Consider the following 17,075-nt stretch of genomic DNA (forward strand, 5'->3'; position numbering starts at 1 on the left):
TGTGTCAGTGCATGGGTATGTGTACTTGTGTTTATGTTGGATGTGGATGCATATATATGCATGTATGCATAAGCACGTATGCATCCTTGCATAACTGTGTGTCTGTGTGCATGTTAAAGAGGTCGGGAAAGCTATCTAGGGGATATTTAGACAGAAGTTCCAGTGAGCTAGATATTTACACTTGGAAGTTTCCAGCAGACTTATAAGAAGTGAAACAAAGGGAGTAGATGTGATAGGTCTTTTCCATTAAAAAATAATTAAATTTCACAAGCAAAGGAGAATTTCAGCTTTTATGCTAGAACAGGCTATTATAAAATTCAGTTTTATCTAAGTATCTATCTCTCCAAACAGAAGAAGCCAGTTTACCTAAATGAAGGAACAAACAATTAAAAAAGAAAAAGACATCTACAGACTGCATCATCCTGGATGGCTCTGTATATTTTATAATAGCTGACAGTGAGATAGGTAGATTTTAAGAACCCAATCAGTTTCCTATACTTACCTGACAACTTTATGACCTGAATGTGTTAATCTACTAATTGCATTCTTTGGATATCTGAGTCTCAAGCTTTAATCACTAGGAACACTTTTACTGAAATACAAATGCACACAGGCCTGCAAATAAACTGGGACAATCAATTTCGTCCCTGGCTCTCACTGCTTCCCTTTGAAATGAGGATAGTAGCTCCTGTTTTACACGGTTCTGGAGGTGATTACACAATACAGTGCCTTGCCCACAGTGGGTACCAAAAATAGGTTATATACGATTATTACTGTTGTAATTATCTATTCATTTAGTTGCAAATATATTCTTAAACTAATACCTTTAGACACCTAATAAGACCCTCTGGAGTACCATTCTTTCAGAAGATTTGCTTTTATGTAATATCAAAAGAACTTATCTTATACAGGCCTTCCCTGGTGGCAGTAGAGGATCTGCCTGCCAATGTAGGAGACATGGATTCAAACCCTGGGTTGGGAAGAGCCCATGGAGAATGAAAAGTGGCAACCCACTCTAGTATTCTTCCCTGAGAGATCCCATGGACAGAAGGAGCCTAGCAGGCTACAGTCCACTGGGTTGCAAAAGAGTCAGTCAAGACTTATTAACTAAACAACAATATATATACTTTTTCAGATTTTTCTCCCTTATAGGTTGTGATAAAATACTGAGTATTGCTCTCTCTGCTATATAGCAGTCCTTGTTGTTTATCTATTTTATATGTGTGTGTGTGTGTGTGTGTGTGTGTGTTAGTCACTCAGTCATGTCCGACTCTTTGCAACTCCATGGACTGTAGCCCGCCAAGCTCCTCTGTCCATGGAATTCTCCAGGCAAGAATACTGGAGTGGGTTGCGGTTTCCTCCTCCAGGGGATTTTCCCCACCCAGGGATCGAACCCAGGTCTCCTGCATTGCAGGCAGATTCTTTACTGCTGAAACACCTGGGAAGCCCTCTATTTTATATATATGTTGATAACTGTGTGTATATGTTAATTCCAAACTCCTAACTTATCCCCCACCCCCTTTCCCCTTTGGTAACCGTACGTTTGTTTCTGTGTCTGTGGTTCTATTTCTGTTTTGTAAATAAAAAATATTAATAATTTTTAAAAGGTTGGTTCACAAAAGGTGATGCACACAAAGTTAAAGTTTATGGGATCAGCTGTCTGAGTTAAGAAAGAAATGACACTTGTAAGCAGAATATATAAGTACAACTCCCCTGAGGAAAGAATGGTGAAGCCAATACCACTCAAACACTTAAGTGCTGGCTCAAGATCAAGTAAGAAGCTTTGCAGCTTTGGAGAGCAGCAAGTTTGAGGTAGTTGATTTCAACCTTTTTTTTTTTGCTCAGAGTCCCCTGGGGAACCACTGACTCCTTGGGCAGCTGGGGAGTCAGGGCCACCCAGCTAGAAAGTGGGAGTGAGCACTTGACCCCGAGACCCCAGAACCTCAGAGCCCAAGAGGTGATGTTTCACATAGATGGAAGCACAGCCTGTCTGCCCAGCATCCCACCCCGCTGCCCCAGAGTTTGGCACCAACGGGCAGAACCAGGTCCCCCAGGGGGACCTCAGGCCCCTGGCTCTGATACCTTCCTCATGACCTGGATGTGTCACCTAGTCTGGGGCGGCATGGGCCCATTCTTCCTGGGGAAGTGTGGGTGTGTGTGACACAGACAAATACAGCGCCCTGATCACACCCACCCCAGAAAAACGTGAGCTCCTGGGACCCAGGGAAGCAGCCGCAGGAGAAGACGGAAGCCCTTCCTGTCAGGCACAAGGAAGCAGGAAAAGGGAGCAGAAGAGAGAGACTCAGGGTCCTGGCCCAGGGTTGCCGGGGAGGCCCCCTGCAAGGCCCAGGGCCTGCCAACCTCAGGGACGGGGCTTCTCCAAGGGGGGCTTCTCCGAGCCTTCAAGATGCCTCAAGGCCATCCTTAAGCATGCTGGTTTGGAGCACGCCTCTCAAAACTAGGTAACTCAGGTTTTCAAGGGAGCAGAAATTCCTCATGGTGCATACTAGGAAATGAAAAAAAAAAAAAAAAAAAGGTCGCCCTGATATTTCTAACCAAGTGTTCAAATGAAACTCAAGTAATCAACAAAGATTTCCAGTATAGCACAGGGAACTATATTCAATATCTTGTAATAACCTATAATGAAAGGGAATGTAAAAAAAAATATATGTATAAATGGATCATTGTGCTGTACACCCGAAACTAACACAGTATTGTAAATAAATCAATATATACCAACAAACAAACAAACAAACCCAAGTGCTCTCTTCTGTGTCTCTGCAGAAGCAGAGATCCAATTTTCAACTTTGCTCCACCCATCCCATCAAGTTGATGTCAGACCTACAACCTAGTTCTTTCCCCAGGGAACTCATCCCAAAGGGACACAGAGACAGGCAGAGGGTCCCCAGCTCATAAACTGCTAAGAAGGAGGAAACCGGAAGGAGGAGGTGGGAAACTTCAGGGGAGCTTTGGGTTGGGGATGCCAGCCGGGCTGGCTATCGCCCCAGAAAGCAGGAGAACAGGGGACACCACAGAGCCATCCTGCAAGCTCTGTCTGACAAGCAGGAAGCACACTGGCTGCAGCCACAGGCATCCTTTATCACACCAGCCCTCATCTGCTTTTAAGAATCGCAGGGAAGTTTGCCAAGGGGGAGGCTGGAGTTAGCACATGCAAGCTGTTATAAACAACAAGATCCTACTTTATAGCACAGAAAAATCTATTCAATATCTTGTGATACACTGTAATGGAACAGAATATAAAAAAGAATGCATATACATGTACAACTGAGTCACTTTGCTGTACAGCAGTAATTAACACAACATTGTAAATCAAGTATACTTCAATAGAAAAAAAGAAAGCGCTGTGGGGAAGAAAATGAGACAAGTAAAATGTACAGAGGAAGCGTTTTGAAGATAATCTAGTAGCTAGAAGTACTCTCCAGAAGCAATCTAATCCATGTCCACATCTAGCTTGTAAATCACATGAATATTCACAAGCTATTTCCCTGGTAAAATTTCTAAAACATTCTTAAGGAAGATTCCACAGCCAGAAAATAAAACCATAGGGACTGAATAAAACCACAGTGAATAAATCGAAACAGAAAGAAATCTAATAACCTTCAGACAGGAAGTCCAATTAGTTATCTGTGACTGAAAGGCAGACAGCAGGCCAGGGAGGTCCAGGCCTGCAGCAGGGAGGAAGGGAGTGTGAAGGCGAGAGTGAGGAGTAACCAGAGCAGGGGGTGGAGTCACCTCACGGGGACACTGTGCGCTGGTGGATGCTTCCTGCCATGAGTTTGCTTCTCTACGCAACCTTCTGAGTGTAGGGACCTACGATTATGAGCACTCAGACTAGGGCTCTGCCCTGTCATTAATGTTCATCAGCCTTTTGGCCAAAGGTCTGAATCAGCTTTCACGGGTTACAAACGAACTCGGGGTTGGAGCAGCACTCACTGGGCACTCAACCATCCTTCCTGCCTCTGTAATCATACCCAGTGAGTGCCAACCAGGGCTCCAGCCCCACTGGACACCTCTCGCAGGACTTACTCCTGTCGCCAGTGTTAAACACTAGGGCATTGAGGGTTGTGAAGTGAAGCATTTGCCCAGGTCATCTGGTCAGCATGTGACAGAGACAGGGGCAAAACTATACAGTCTGATTTCAGAGTCCTTCTCTTGACTACCCAGATACTCCCTTGTGTGATCTCACAGATGTGGAAAAAGTAAAAAAGGGAGGACTATGTTACAGGGAAGGAAGTCTGACGCGCAGATTGAATGATTGGTGAAAAATCATAATACGACCAGCAATGGGTGCTAAAATCATTAGTGAAAATTATCTGGGAAAGAGAATATTCCTATGATCTCAAACCTCACCCCACAGATTACTTACTAATTAGAAGAAATAAATAAGGTAACATCATAAAGGAGAGCTCTGGCAGAAATCACCTTGGCCGGCTGAACTTGTCACTACCCATACTAGGTCATGATGATGTAAATGCGAGGCAAATACACGAGATGTCTACCTGCAGCTAAGGATGAAGGAACAGTCAGACAACTCCTGTGAGATACTCTACAAAACGAAAGGCTTAGATCCTTTTTTTTTTTTTTTTTTTTTTTTGCTTAGATTCTTTACAAATATGTGAACATTGCAAAAGACAAAAACAAAAACAGGGTTGTACCTAGGACAGCAAGATTAAACCAAAAGTCAATCCTAAAGGAAATCAACCATGAATATTCACTGGGGGGGTGCTGATGCTGAAGCTAAAGTTCCAATACTTTGGGCACCTGATGTGAAGAGCCTACTCAATGGAAAAGACTCAAGATGTTTGGAAAGACTGAAGGCAGGAGAAGCGGGCGACAGAGGATGAGATGGTTGGATGGCATCACCGACAATAGGTATGAGTTTGAGCCAACTTCGAGAGATGGTGAAGGACAGGGAAGCCTGGCGTGTTGCAGTCCATGGGGTCGCAAAGAGTTGTTCCATTAGTGACGAACAACAAAGAGATATAACTAGATTCAGTGAATGATATTTAATTGAATACTAAATAAGGGAAGACAGTTATAAAGGATATTTGGGGGGCAAGCAGGGGTATTTGAATTGGAACTATATATCGGAAAACATTGCTTTATCAGTGTTGAATTCCACAGTGATTATGGTATTATAGGACAGTTTTGAAGAAGACAGCCTATGAATTTAAGAGATATATGCAAAGTATGTTATGATGTCTGCAACTTATGTACAAATGATTCAGAGAAAAAACTGAACACGCATCCATAACACGCACATATCCATATTTACAATCTCTCCATGTGTGTTATGTATCTGAGTGTGTACTTGGGTGAACATTAGTAAATCTGAGTGAAGAACACAGCTGTTCACTGCCCTCTTTTTCCATTTTCCTAAGAGTTTGGAGTTTATCAAAAGGAAAAGGAGGCAAAAAAGTAAATGAAGATATTTGTTTGAAGAGTCATAAGGTAAAAGAATTGCTACTCTCTGATTATCAACTAGATAAAAATTCTATTTCTGGACAAGCACTAAGAAGAACATTAAAAATAAAAGCAATTAATATGGTAATATGAGACTTTAGTCTTTTGCTTAAGTTATCCTTCTAATATTTTAAAAATCAATCATGATAACTACAGATGGCAACAGAGTGGCTTAATAAATTCTGCACTAGTATAAATCAAATTACCTCCTGGCTATTCACTACAGCCATGTTCTTTAGAAGGGTGATGTTTACGATTCTAAACACAAATCTTAATGCAACATGAAATCCATTTCATAATTTCCTCTCAATGGACTTCAGCAGATAAATTAATGCACTCTTGCCCCCTGGCTTTAAACCTGATTTTCAGGTCATCTGTTCCCAGGACCACAACAAGCTCTCCTGTTGGAAATGTTGGTTGCACTTGCCCCACCCCAGCACAGTGACGACAGACTCCATGAACATGGAACTCACTTTTCAGACACTGCAGTTCACTGGAGGTGGGTGGCAGTCAGGCACCCGGGGCAACGCGGCACTGCCTCTGCTGGAAATGGGCCATTGTTGCCCCAGTGGATGGCGTGAGACCACAGCCCCTGAGAACTCTGGAAAAGACAATAATGAAAGAAAACATTTACATTTCATTACAAGTAAGAATTTAAAACTTTTTTATATTTCAAATTTTAAAATGATTCAAAATATTTGGTATGGTATGAACTTGAAATGGTCTTTAAAGATTGTTTAAATAAGCTTTATTGACAAATAGGTTACATATAATAAAATACATGCATTTTAAGTATATGAAAGCGTGAAAGTGAAAGTCACTCAGTCGTGTCTGACTCTTTGTGACTGTTAAGTCCATGGAATTCTCTAGGCCAGAATACTGGAGTGAGTAGCCCTTTCCTTCTCTAGGAGATCTTTCCAACCCAGGGATAGAACCTAGGTCTCCTGCACTGCAGGCGGATTTACCAGCAGAGCCACAAGGGGGTCTCCTGCATTACAGGTGGACCAACTGAGCTATCTTTTCCAAATGAGCTATCAAGGAAGCCCTTTAAGGAAATAGATTTTGACAAAATGTATACACCTGTGTAACCACCACTGTAATCAAGATACTGAGTTTGACCTTGAAATGGTCTTGACAGTGAACTCCATGCCCCTGCATCTCCCTCCCTCACACATCATCCCACCTTTTAATTTTTAAATAAATGAAGGCATTGAGAGTTAGGTCAGGATAAAAGGAAAAGTCTTCTAAGTGAGTGTCAACTCAAGGAAGTGACTGTGAGGTCAGAGTCATAAGAAGTCCACGGGCTATGCTGATGCTCCAGGATAGGTGCACAGAGAGGCTCACAGACAGAAGCTCAACTTCTGACATCCCATGAGAACCTCAGGTGGCACAGACCACAGGGAATCACAAAGTTAGAAAGCTGTTCATCATCATCCTTGCCAGGGATATGGTGTGGTCCTCAGGAAATTCAAGAGGTCAGGCTGATGACCACTCCTTGTTCCTGGTGGGGTGCACCAGGCCAGGGGGAAAGAGTGTCACCAACAGGATCTTGAGTCAGGAGGGTTCCTGTGGACCACACCTTAGTCCAGGTGAGTGCAGGGTGCACCCCAGCAGTGGGGGGGTGGGGTGGGCAAATATCATGAGTAGCATGTTGACTCCTGAAATCTACTTGCTTATCTCTGATGTGGGCTTTTCTTGCAGGCATCAGACCCCCAGGATGCTCATAAGCTAGGAGGGCCATGACTGCACAGGTGAGGGGAAGGAGCTGGGTCACACCCTACACATAGTACCAGGACCCCGCTCTCCTCCATGTTAACACACAGGTTCTGGGTGAAGTCTGAGGACCTCTCCTGCATCCAGAGACTGCCTCTCAGGGGGTACACCCACAGCCTGGGGATGGCCAGTCCAGTCCCTGTAGATCCTGAGCACCCTGGGGCTCCAGAACCCAGGCTGATTTCCCCTTTGATCTCTTATATCCACATGGGTAAATCACATATCCTCATAAACCTAACTGAATTTTTAAATAGACATTCAGTTCAGTTCAGTTCAGGCACTCAGTCATGTCCAACTCCTTGTGACCCCATGAATCGCAGCAGGCCAGGTCTCCCTGTCCATCACCAATTCCTGGAGTTCACTCAGACTCATGTCCATCGAGTCAGTGATGCCATCCAGCCATCTCATCCTCTGGCGTCCCCTTCTCCTCCTGCCCCCAATCCCTCCCAACATCAGAGTCTTCCAATGAGTCAACTCTTCGCATGAGGTGGCCAAAGTACTGGAGTTTCAGCTTTAGCATCATTCCCTCCAAAGAAATCCCAGGGCTGATTTCCTTCAGAATGGACTGGTTGGATCTCCTTGCAGTCCAAGGGACTTTCAAGAGTCTTCTCCAACACCACAGTTCAAAAGCATCAATTCTTCAGTGCTCAGCCTTCTTCACAGTTCAACTTTCACATCCATACATGACCACAGGAAAAACCATAGTCTTGACTAGACGGACCTTTGTTGGCAAAGTAATGTCTCTGCTTTTGAATATGCTATCTAGGTTGGTCATAACTTTCTTTCCAAGGAGTAAGCGTCTTTTAATTTCATGGCTGCAGTCACCATCTGCAGTGATTTTGGAGCCCAGAAAAATAAAGTCTGACACTGTTTCCACTGTTTCCCCATCTATTTCCCATGAAGTGATGGGACCATATGCCATGATCTTTGTTTTCTGAATGTTGAGCTTTAAGCCAACTTTTTCACTCTCTTCTTTCACTTTTATCAAGAGGCTTTTGAGTTCCTCTTCACTTTCTGCCATAAGGGTGGTGTCATCTGCATATCTGAGGTTATTGATATTTCTCCTGGCAATCTTGATTCCAGCTTGTGCTTCTTCCAGTCCAGTGTTTCTCATGGTGTACTCTGCATAGAAGTTAAATAAGCAGGGTGACAATATATAGCCTTGACGTACTCCTTTTCCTATTTGGAACCAGGCTGTTGTTCCATGTCCAGTTCTAACTGTTGCTTCCTGACCTGCATACAATTACTCAAGAGGCAGGTCAGGTGGTCTGGTATTCCCATCTCTTGAAGAATTTTCCACAGTTGATTGTGATCCACACAGTCAGAGGCTTTGGCATAGTCAATAAAGCAGAAATAGATGTTTTTCTGGAACTCTCTTGCTTTCTCCATGATCCAGTGGATGTTGGCAATTTGATCTCTGGTTCCTCTGCCTTTTCTAAAACCAGCTTGAACATCAGGAAGTTCACGGTTCACATATTGCTGAAGCCTGGCTTGGAGAATTTTGAGCATTACTTTACTAGCATGTGAGATGAGAGCAATTGTGCGGTAGTTTGAGCATTCCTTGGCATTGCCTTTCTTTGGGATTGGAATGAAAACTGCCCTTTTCCAGTCCTGTCGCCACTGCTGAGTTTTCCAAATTTGCTGGCATATTGAGTGCAGCACTTTCACAGCATCATCTTTCAGGATTTGAAAGAGCTCAACTGGAATTCCATCACCTCTACTAGCTTAGTTTGTAGTGATGCTTTCTAAGGCCCACTTGACTTCACGTTCCAGAATGTCTGGCTCTAGGTCAATGATCACATCATCGTGATTATCTGGGTCATGAAGATCTTTTTTGTACAGTTCTTCTGTGTATTCTTGCCACCTGTTCTTAATATCTTCTGCTTCTGTTAGGTTCATACCATTTCTGTCCTTTATCGAGCCCATCTTTGCATGAAATGTTCCCTTGGTATCTCTAATTTTCTTGAAGAGATTGGAAGACACTAAAACTAAATGCAAAAGAATGAGAATCCATAGCCAAATCAATTTTGATAAGAGCAAAGTTCTCACACTATTGGGAAAACTTGGATATCCACATACAAAAAAATGAAGCCGGGCCCTTACCTTATACCATACCTTAAAGCATTAGTCGCTTAGTCATGTCTGACTCTTGGCAACCTCACAGACTGTAGAGCACCAAGCTACTCTGTCCATGGAATTCTCCCGGCAAGAATACTGGAGTGGGTTGCCATGCCCTTCTCCAGATATCTCAAACTTACTTCAAAATGGATCAAAAACCTGTATTTAAGGGCTAAAAGTACACTTTTAGAGGAAAATCTTCATGATCTTGGATTTGGCAGTGATAACTTGGATATGTTACAAATAGCACAAGCAACAAAAAAATTAAACTTCATTAAAAACTTCTGCACATCAAATGACACAGAATGAAAAGGCAACCTATGGGATGGGAGAAAATATTTGCTAACCATATAGCTGATAAGTGATTGATTAACATCCAGAATATATAAAGAACGCCTACAACTCAAGAGAAAACCCAAAGAACTCAGTTTAAAAATAAAGAACGTTAATACCCATTTGTTCAAATAAGATATACAAATGGCCAATAATCACATGAAAAGGTACTTGATATCAGTAATCAGTAGAAAAATGCAAACCAAAACCACAGTGAGATACCATTTCATAGCCATTAGGAGGGAAAACAAACAAACAAACAAGAAAATTAGAACCCTTTTGCATTGCTGGTGGGAATGTAAAATGGTACAGCTTCTATAGAAAACTTCTATATAAAACTCTGTAATCAAGATGAGGAACCACAAAAAATTAAACAAAGAATTACCATATGATACAGCAATTCTACTTCTGGGTAGAGCTGAGATTTGAACAGACATTTGTACAGTCTTGTTGATCAGAATTATTCACAATAGCCAAAAGGTGGAAGTAACTCAAGTTCCCATCAATGAATGAACAGATTAAAAAAATAAGGTCTAGCCATACAATGAAGTATGATTCAGTCTTAAAAAAGGAATGAAGTTAATTTAAGTGATATCATATGATATTTACCTTTCTCTGTCGGACAATCTCTAGGTCCATTCATGTTGCTGCAAATGGCATTGCTTCATTTCTTATATGGGTGAGTAATCCTCCATTGTATACATGAACCACATTTCCTTTATCCATTCCTCTGTTAATAGACATTTAGTTTGCTTCCACGCCCTGGCTATTGTAAATAGTGCTGCACTGAACACTGGGGTGTGTGTATCTTTTTGAATTGTGTTTTTCTCTGAATATATGCCCAAGACTGGGATTTGCTGGATCATATGGTAGCTCTATTTTTAGTTTTTTTTTTAATTTTATTTTTAATTGGATGATAATTGCTTATAATATTGTGATGGCTTCTGCCTACGTCATCATGAATCAGTCATAGATATACATATGTCCCCTTCCTCTGGAACCTCCTTCCCCATCCCACCCCTCTAGGTTGTCACAGAGGCTTTGGGTTCCCTGAATCATACAGCAAATTCCCACTGGCCATCTATTTTACATATGGTAATATATATGTTTCAATGCTACTCTCTCAAATCATCCCACTCTCTCCTTCCCACACTGTGTCCAAAAGTCTGTCCTTTATGTCTCCATCTCTTTTGCTGCCCTGCAAATAGGATTATCAGTACCATCTTTCTAGATTCCATATATATATATACGTTAATATATTAATACAATATTTGTCTTTCTGACTTACATCACTCTGTATAATAGGCTCTAGGTTCATCCACCTCATTAGAATTGACTCAAATATGTTTCCTTTTTATAGCTGAATAATATTCTATCATGCATATGTACCAAAACTTCTTTATCCATTCATCTGTCAATAGACATCTACGTTGCTTTTATGTCCTGGCTTTTGTAGACAGTGCTGCAATGAACATTGGGGTACATGTGTCTTTTTCAATTATGGTTTCCTCTGGATATATGCCCAGTAGTGGGATTTCTGGGTCATATGGTAGTTTTACGGGGCTTTCCAGGTAGCACTAGTGGTAAACAACCTGCCTGCCAATGCAGGAGACATAAGATATGTGAGTTCGATCTCTGGGTTGGGAAGATGTCCTGGAGGAGGGCATGGCAACTCACTCCATTATTCTTGCCTGGAGAATCCCATGGACTGAGGAGCCTGGTGGGCTACAGTCCATAGAGTCGCAAGGAGTCAGACATGATTGAAACAACTTAGCATGCACGCATGCATGGTAGTTTTATTCCTAGTTTTTAAAGGAACCTTTATACTATTCTCCACAACGGCTATACCAATTTACATTACCATCAACAGTGCAAGAGGGTTCCCTTTCCTCCACACCCTCTCCAGCATTTATACTGTTTGTAGATTTGTTGATGGCCATTCTAATTATCTACAATGAGATAATACCTCATTGTAGTTTTAATGTGGATTTCTCTAATAATTAGTGATGTTGAGCGTCTTTTCACATGCTTGTTAGTCATTTGTATGTCTTCTTTGGAGAAATGTCTACATCATCCAAGATGCAGAAAACAAACTAGGGGGGAAGGAAGGAGGGATAAATTGGAAGGTTGGGACTGAATGTATACACATTACTACAAATAAAATAGAAACTAATAAGGACCTACTGTATAGCACAGGGAGCTCTACACAGTGCTCTGAAATGGCCTATATGGGAAAAGAACCTAAAAGAGTGGATGTATGTATATGTATCACTGATTCACTTGCTGTACACCTGAAACTGATACAACATTGTAAATCAACTACACGCCAATTAAAATTTTTTTTAAAAAAAGGAAGGAAATTCTTACACTCATGACAACATGTATGAACCTTGAGGACATTATAAGTGAAATAAACTAGTAATTAAAGGACAGGCACTGTATGATTCCACTTACATGAAGTATCTAGAATAGTTGAATTCTTAGGGGCAGAAAGTAGAATGGAAGTTGTTAGGGGCTGGGAGATGAGGAATTGTGTTAGGATTTAATGAATAAAGAGTTATTACAATGAGGGGAAAAGTCCTAGGAAGGGATGGTGGTGATGGTTGAATAACAATGCAAATGTACCCAATACTACTGAGTGGACACGTACGGTACATTTATGTTATGCATGAAAGTGTTAGTCACTCAGTCGTTTCTGACTCTTTGCGACCCCACAGACTGTAACCTCCGTTCGTGGAATTCTCCGGGTAAGAACACTGGAGTGGGTAACCATTCCCTTCTCCAGAGGACCTTCCCGACTCAGCAATCAAACCCGGGTCTCCCACATGGCAGACAGATTCTTTACCATCTGAGCTACCAGGGAAAACCCCATGTTATGTATATTTTCCACCATAAAATATTTTCAAAATAAACCAACACACAAAAGAATGAGATCAAATTAAAGACTTTTCCATTGGGCACACAGCATTCAAAGAGAAATATGTTTTAAGACAGGAGGTGAAGGGAGTAGAATTTGGAACCTAGGACTATATGGAAAGACAAATTATCTTTCAAGAAAAAGATGATGTATGTTTACAGACATACAGAGGCTCAGAAGGTTCACTGCCCACAGACTCTTGAAAATATTTAGAGAGAAAATACTCAAATAAAAAGAAAAATAAATCCAATGGGAAAAGGTAAGACACAAGAAATAATTATTAGTTAAAAGAAACGATAATATAGTATTTATTTGGATTATTAATCAACTGATTGCTATTAAAACTAAAGGTTAAAAATAAAAGGGCAAAATGAGTTATCTTAGTCCAAGATTAAAAAAGGAAATCCTAAATTAATATTGTCAACAAAATAAGTTCACTGTGTAAACTTTATAAATTCACCACATTATAAAGAGGAAAATCAGATGACCATTTCAAAAGATATACACTGATATAATTCAACATCCATTCACGATAAAAGAATCTCTGTAGCAAAGTAGAAATAGACACTCTTTAACCTGATATAGGATATCTCCTAAAAGATGACAGGAAATATTACACTTCATGGTGAAATGTTGTATAATGTTGAATGCCCTTCCTTGAAGATCATGAATAAGATACAGTCACACAATCACCACTGTGCTCTGCTGTGCTGAGTCGCTCAGTCGTGTCCGACTCTTTGCGACCCCATGGACTGCAGCCCGCCAAGCTCCTCTGTCCATGGGGACTCTCCAGGCAGGGATACGGAGTGGATTGCCATGCTTTCCTCCAGGGGATCCTCCCAACCCAGGGATTGAGCCCAGGTCTCCCATATTGCAGGCGGATTCTTTACCATCTGAGTCACTAGCGAAGCCCAGTACTGGAGTGGGCAGCCTATCCCTTCTCTAGGGGATCTTTCTGACCCAGGAATCCAACTGGGATCTCCTGCATTACAGGTGGATTCTTTACCAGCTGAGCTAACAGGGAAGCACACTGTCACCACGGTAGGTCACCAATCTCCTGGAAGTCTTAGCCAGAGCACTAAGGACGCATAAATAAGTTAATTAAAGTGAAAGGTATGAGAAGGTTAAAAGAAAGGAGAAACCTGCATTATTTGTGGAAAATATGGCTTAATACATAGAACATAATCTTGCTGATAAATTATTAGAATAAAAGCTTTCAGATATAAAATGAATATACAAAATCAATTCTATGTGTATGAACCAGAAAGATTTAGAAAACCAAGTAAAAAATGCCATATACAATAGCATCAATATGAAATACACAGGAATGAGTCTAACAAAAAGTGTACAGAAACCTCATGGAGATAAAATAGGTCTGAATAAGTGGAGATATAGATGGGGAGACATTATACTCCTAAAGGTTCACACACATGCCCTGTAAGATAATTGCATTTAATATCTTAAAGGACATGTGTGTGTTGGGTGGAGGGGTGTGATGTGTACATGCGTACAACTGGCAAATTAATTCCAAAGTGTATTTAGAAGCCTAAAGTTCAATGCACATTGAAGATAAAGGATGAGGTGGAGAAAGGCCCTGTGGGGTAACCAGACTCATCACAAAATGACAGAAATGAAGACACTCTGTCATTATAGTACAGGGATAGACACGTAGGGAAGTGGCCCAGAATAGAAAACCTTAAAAAAGGATCACATATATATATATATATATGGACATTTGATACATGACAGATGATTTTCCAGAGCAGTTGGAAAAGAACAGACTTTGCACTATACAATGCTAACACAAGTGATCATGCAAATTGAAATAATGAAATTGGACCCCATCATACCAAGAATAAATTTCTAAATTAAGGCTAAACTATACAAATTCTAGAAGAGAATATGGGAAATTTCTTATGACTCTGAAGTAAGGAAGAATTTAAGACAAAACAAGAGCATAAATATGGCTAAAATAAAATATAAACTGCTTTGCATAAAAGTATTAAAACTGTTAAGAAAGTGAGTGGACAGACCACATGATGTGAGGAGATACTTACCAGGCATATCACTGATTAAGAAATGGTACTCAGACAATTTAAAGTACTCCTAAGATTTACTAAAACAAAACAAAACAAACAAAACCCAAACAAAAAAATAGGCCATTGAAATAAGCAGAAATTTTGTAGAAATTGTGCAGAAATGCAAGAACAAAAAAGTAATAGACATAGAGAAAATTCATGTCAGAAAGAAATTCTGACCATCTAATTTTTATGAAAATAAATGGAAAATAAGATCACAAAGAGAAAATATTTTATACCTGCCAGAGTGGCAAAACAATTTAAAGGAACAAAGCTATATATGGACAAGGATATAGAGAAAATTCTATAGAACCTTCTTTGGATGCTGGTCAATGGAAAATGCAGTGCAGCTGTTTGGGAACACTGCATGTCCTGACCTAGACGAAAGGCACCGGCATCCTGGGAACTCTCCCACATCCTTTGGGCCTCACACGTGTGCACCTGAGAGCACACTCAAGCTCATCAACTGCAGAATGGAATCCAAATTTCAGGCAAAGTGAGTGCATGATGGCTACAGACATCAACATGGCTGGATAGATAAACTACACTAAGGGAAAGAATCAAGCCACAGCAGAATGCACACAATCCACTTACATAAAGTGCAAACAGCAGGCCGATCCAGGCACTTTAGCTTGGGAATCTAAACGGTCCTGGACTTAGGATGGTTCTACAATACTTACATAACATGCATTCAGGAGAAACTGTACTTTAAAATTTTTTTTTAATTTTTATTTTATACTGAAGTACAGTTGATTAACAATGCTATGTTAGTTTCAGGTGTACAGCAGAATGATTCAGTCATGCATATATATGTATCTATTCTTTTCTAAATTGCTTTCCCATTTAGCTTATTATAGAGTGTTGAGCAGAGTTCCCTGTGCTATATAGGTCCTTATTGGTAATCTATTTTAAATATACCAGGGTGCACATATCAATCCCAAACTCCCAATCGGTCTCTCCCCCACCCCCTCGTCATCCCCCCCACCCCCAGCCCCCAGTAATCATAAATTTAGTAAGTTTTTTCTTTAAGTCTGTGAGTCTGTTTCTGCTTTGTAAACAAATGTTTATCTTTTTTCAAGATTCCTCATATAAGCAATATCATATTTGTATTTCTCTGTCTGACTTACTTCACCTAGTATTATAAATCTCCAGGTCTATTCATGTTGCTGCAAATGGCATTATTTTGTTCTTTTTTATGACTCAGTAATATTCGATTGTATATATGTGTCACATCTTCTTTATCCATTCTTCTGTCCACGGACACTTACGTAGTTTCCATGTTTCGGCTATTGTAAACCACACTGCAGTGAACACTGGGGTATATGGATCCTTTCGAACTGTGTTTTTATCGAGAACATGCACAGGAGCAGGACTGAAGGATGATATGGTAGCTCTTGAATCTGGATCTTTTCGGGGGCGAGTGATAAACCACACGACCTGTTCTGGAGATGCTGGGCAGTGGCGGTGAGCCACGCCACCATGCGGGTAAACCATCAATACACTGACAACCAGCCTGGACCCAGACATCCATTCTGTTTTTTGCTTCAAGTACAGTATTCAACAGATTACATGAGATAGTCAACATTTCATTATAAAACAGCCTTCGTGCTAGATGATTTTGCCCAACTATAGGCTAATATAAGTGTTTTGAGCAGGTTTGAAGGAAGCTGGGCTAAACTATGATGTTTGGTAGGTTTTATGTATTAAATGCATTTTGACTTGGGATATTTTCCATTTACAATGGCTTTATCAGGATGCCGAGGGAGACCTGTGTAAACATGGATGATTCAGGACAGTGGTGACCTCTGCGGGTGGGGGAGTGGGCGCATCCATGAATTCTGGAGTACAACCATGTTCCTCCTGTGTGACAGGTACACGGCTATGTAGTTTATTCTTTAAACCATTCACACAGTTTTCAAAGCACTTTTTTTTGGTCCACATGTTATTGCTTTAAAAAAAAGAAAAAAAAAAGAGAAATATGCAGAGTAAAATATCCTAAAAAGTCCTTATGAAAAAGTCTAATTACAAAGGTATAGAAATCATCCAGGAAACCTATAAAACTCCATGATAAAACAGGAGTTGAACACTGAATAAAGGGAGAATATTTCCTGGACAAGTAGACAATTAATTGTATATAACACTGTAATATTAATTCATCTGTAATTAATCTATTAAAACCAGTAAAATCTCAACAAATTTCCAGCAATCTTAAAAGGCCATTTCTAAGATTCCTAGAGAAGGAATGTCAAGGCCAGGTGAAAGAGGGCTAGTTGTACCAAATTTAAATTTTACTGACTTGCTTTGGGATGTGAACCTTTTAGTGTACACCACAACTGGTCTGGACAAACAACCAATTTGTTTCTCAATACATT

The 17,075-nt window shown here is 40.6% G+C and overlaps 1 protein-coding gene across 7 annotated transcripts in view; it reads right to left on the bottom strand.

The window, feature by feature from the left end:
- The window catches only part of OTUD7A (OTU deubiquitinase 7A), a 388,360-nt gene that overhangs the window by 185,458 nt on the left and 185,827 nt on the right, over positions 1-17,075 (bottom strand). For all 7 annotated transcript variants that reach the window (XM_045163703.1, XM_045163707.1, XM_045163704.1 and 4 more), the window contains one exon: positions 5,958-6,085. The gene's annotated coding sequence lies outside the window, so the exon portion shown is untranslated. The remainder of the gene's footprint in view (positions 1-5,957; positions 6,086-17,075) is intronic.

The sequence above is a fragment of the Bubalus bubalis genome, chromosome 20 (assembly GCF_019923935.1).
Source record: "Bubalus bubalis isolate 160015118507 breed Murrah chromosome 20, NDDB_SH_1, whole genome shotgun sequence".
NCBI lineage: Eukaryota > Metazoa > Chordata > Mammalia > Artiodactyla > Bovidae > Bubalus > Bubalus bubalis.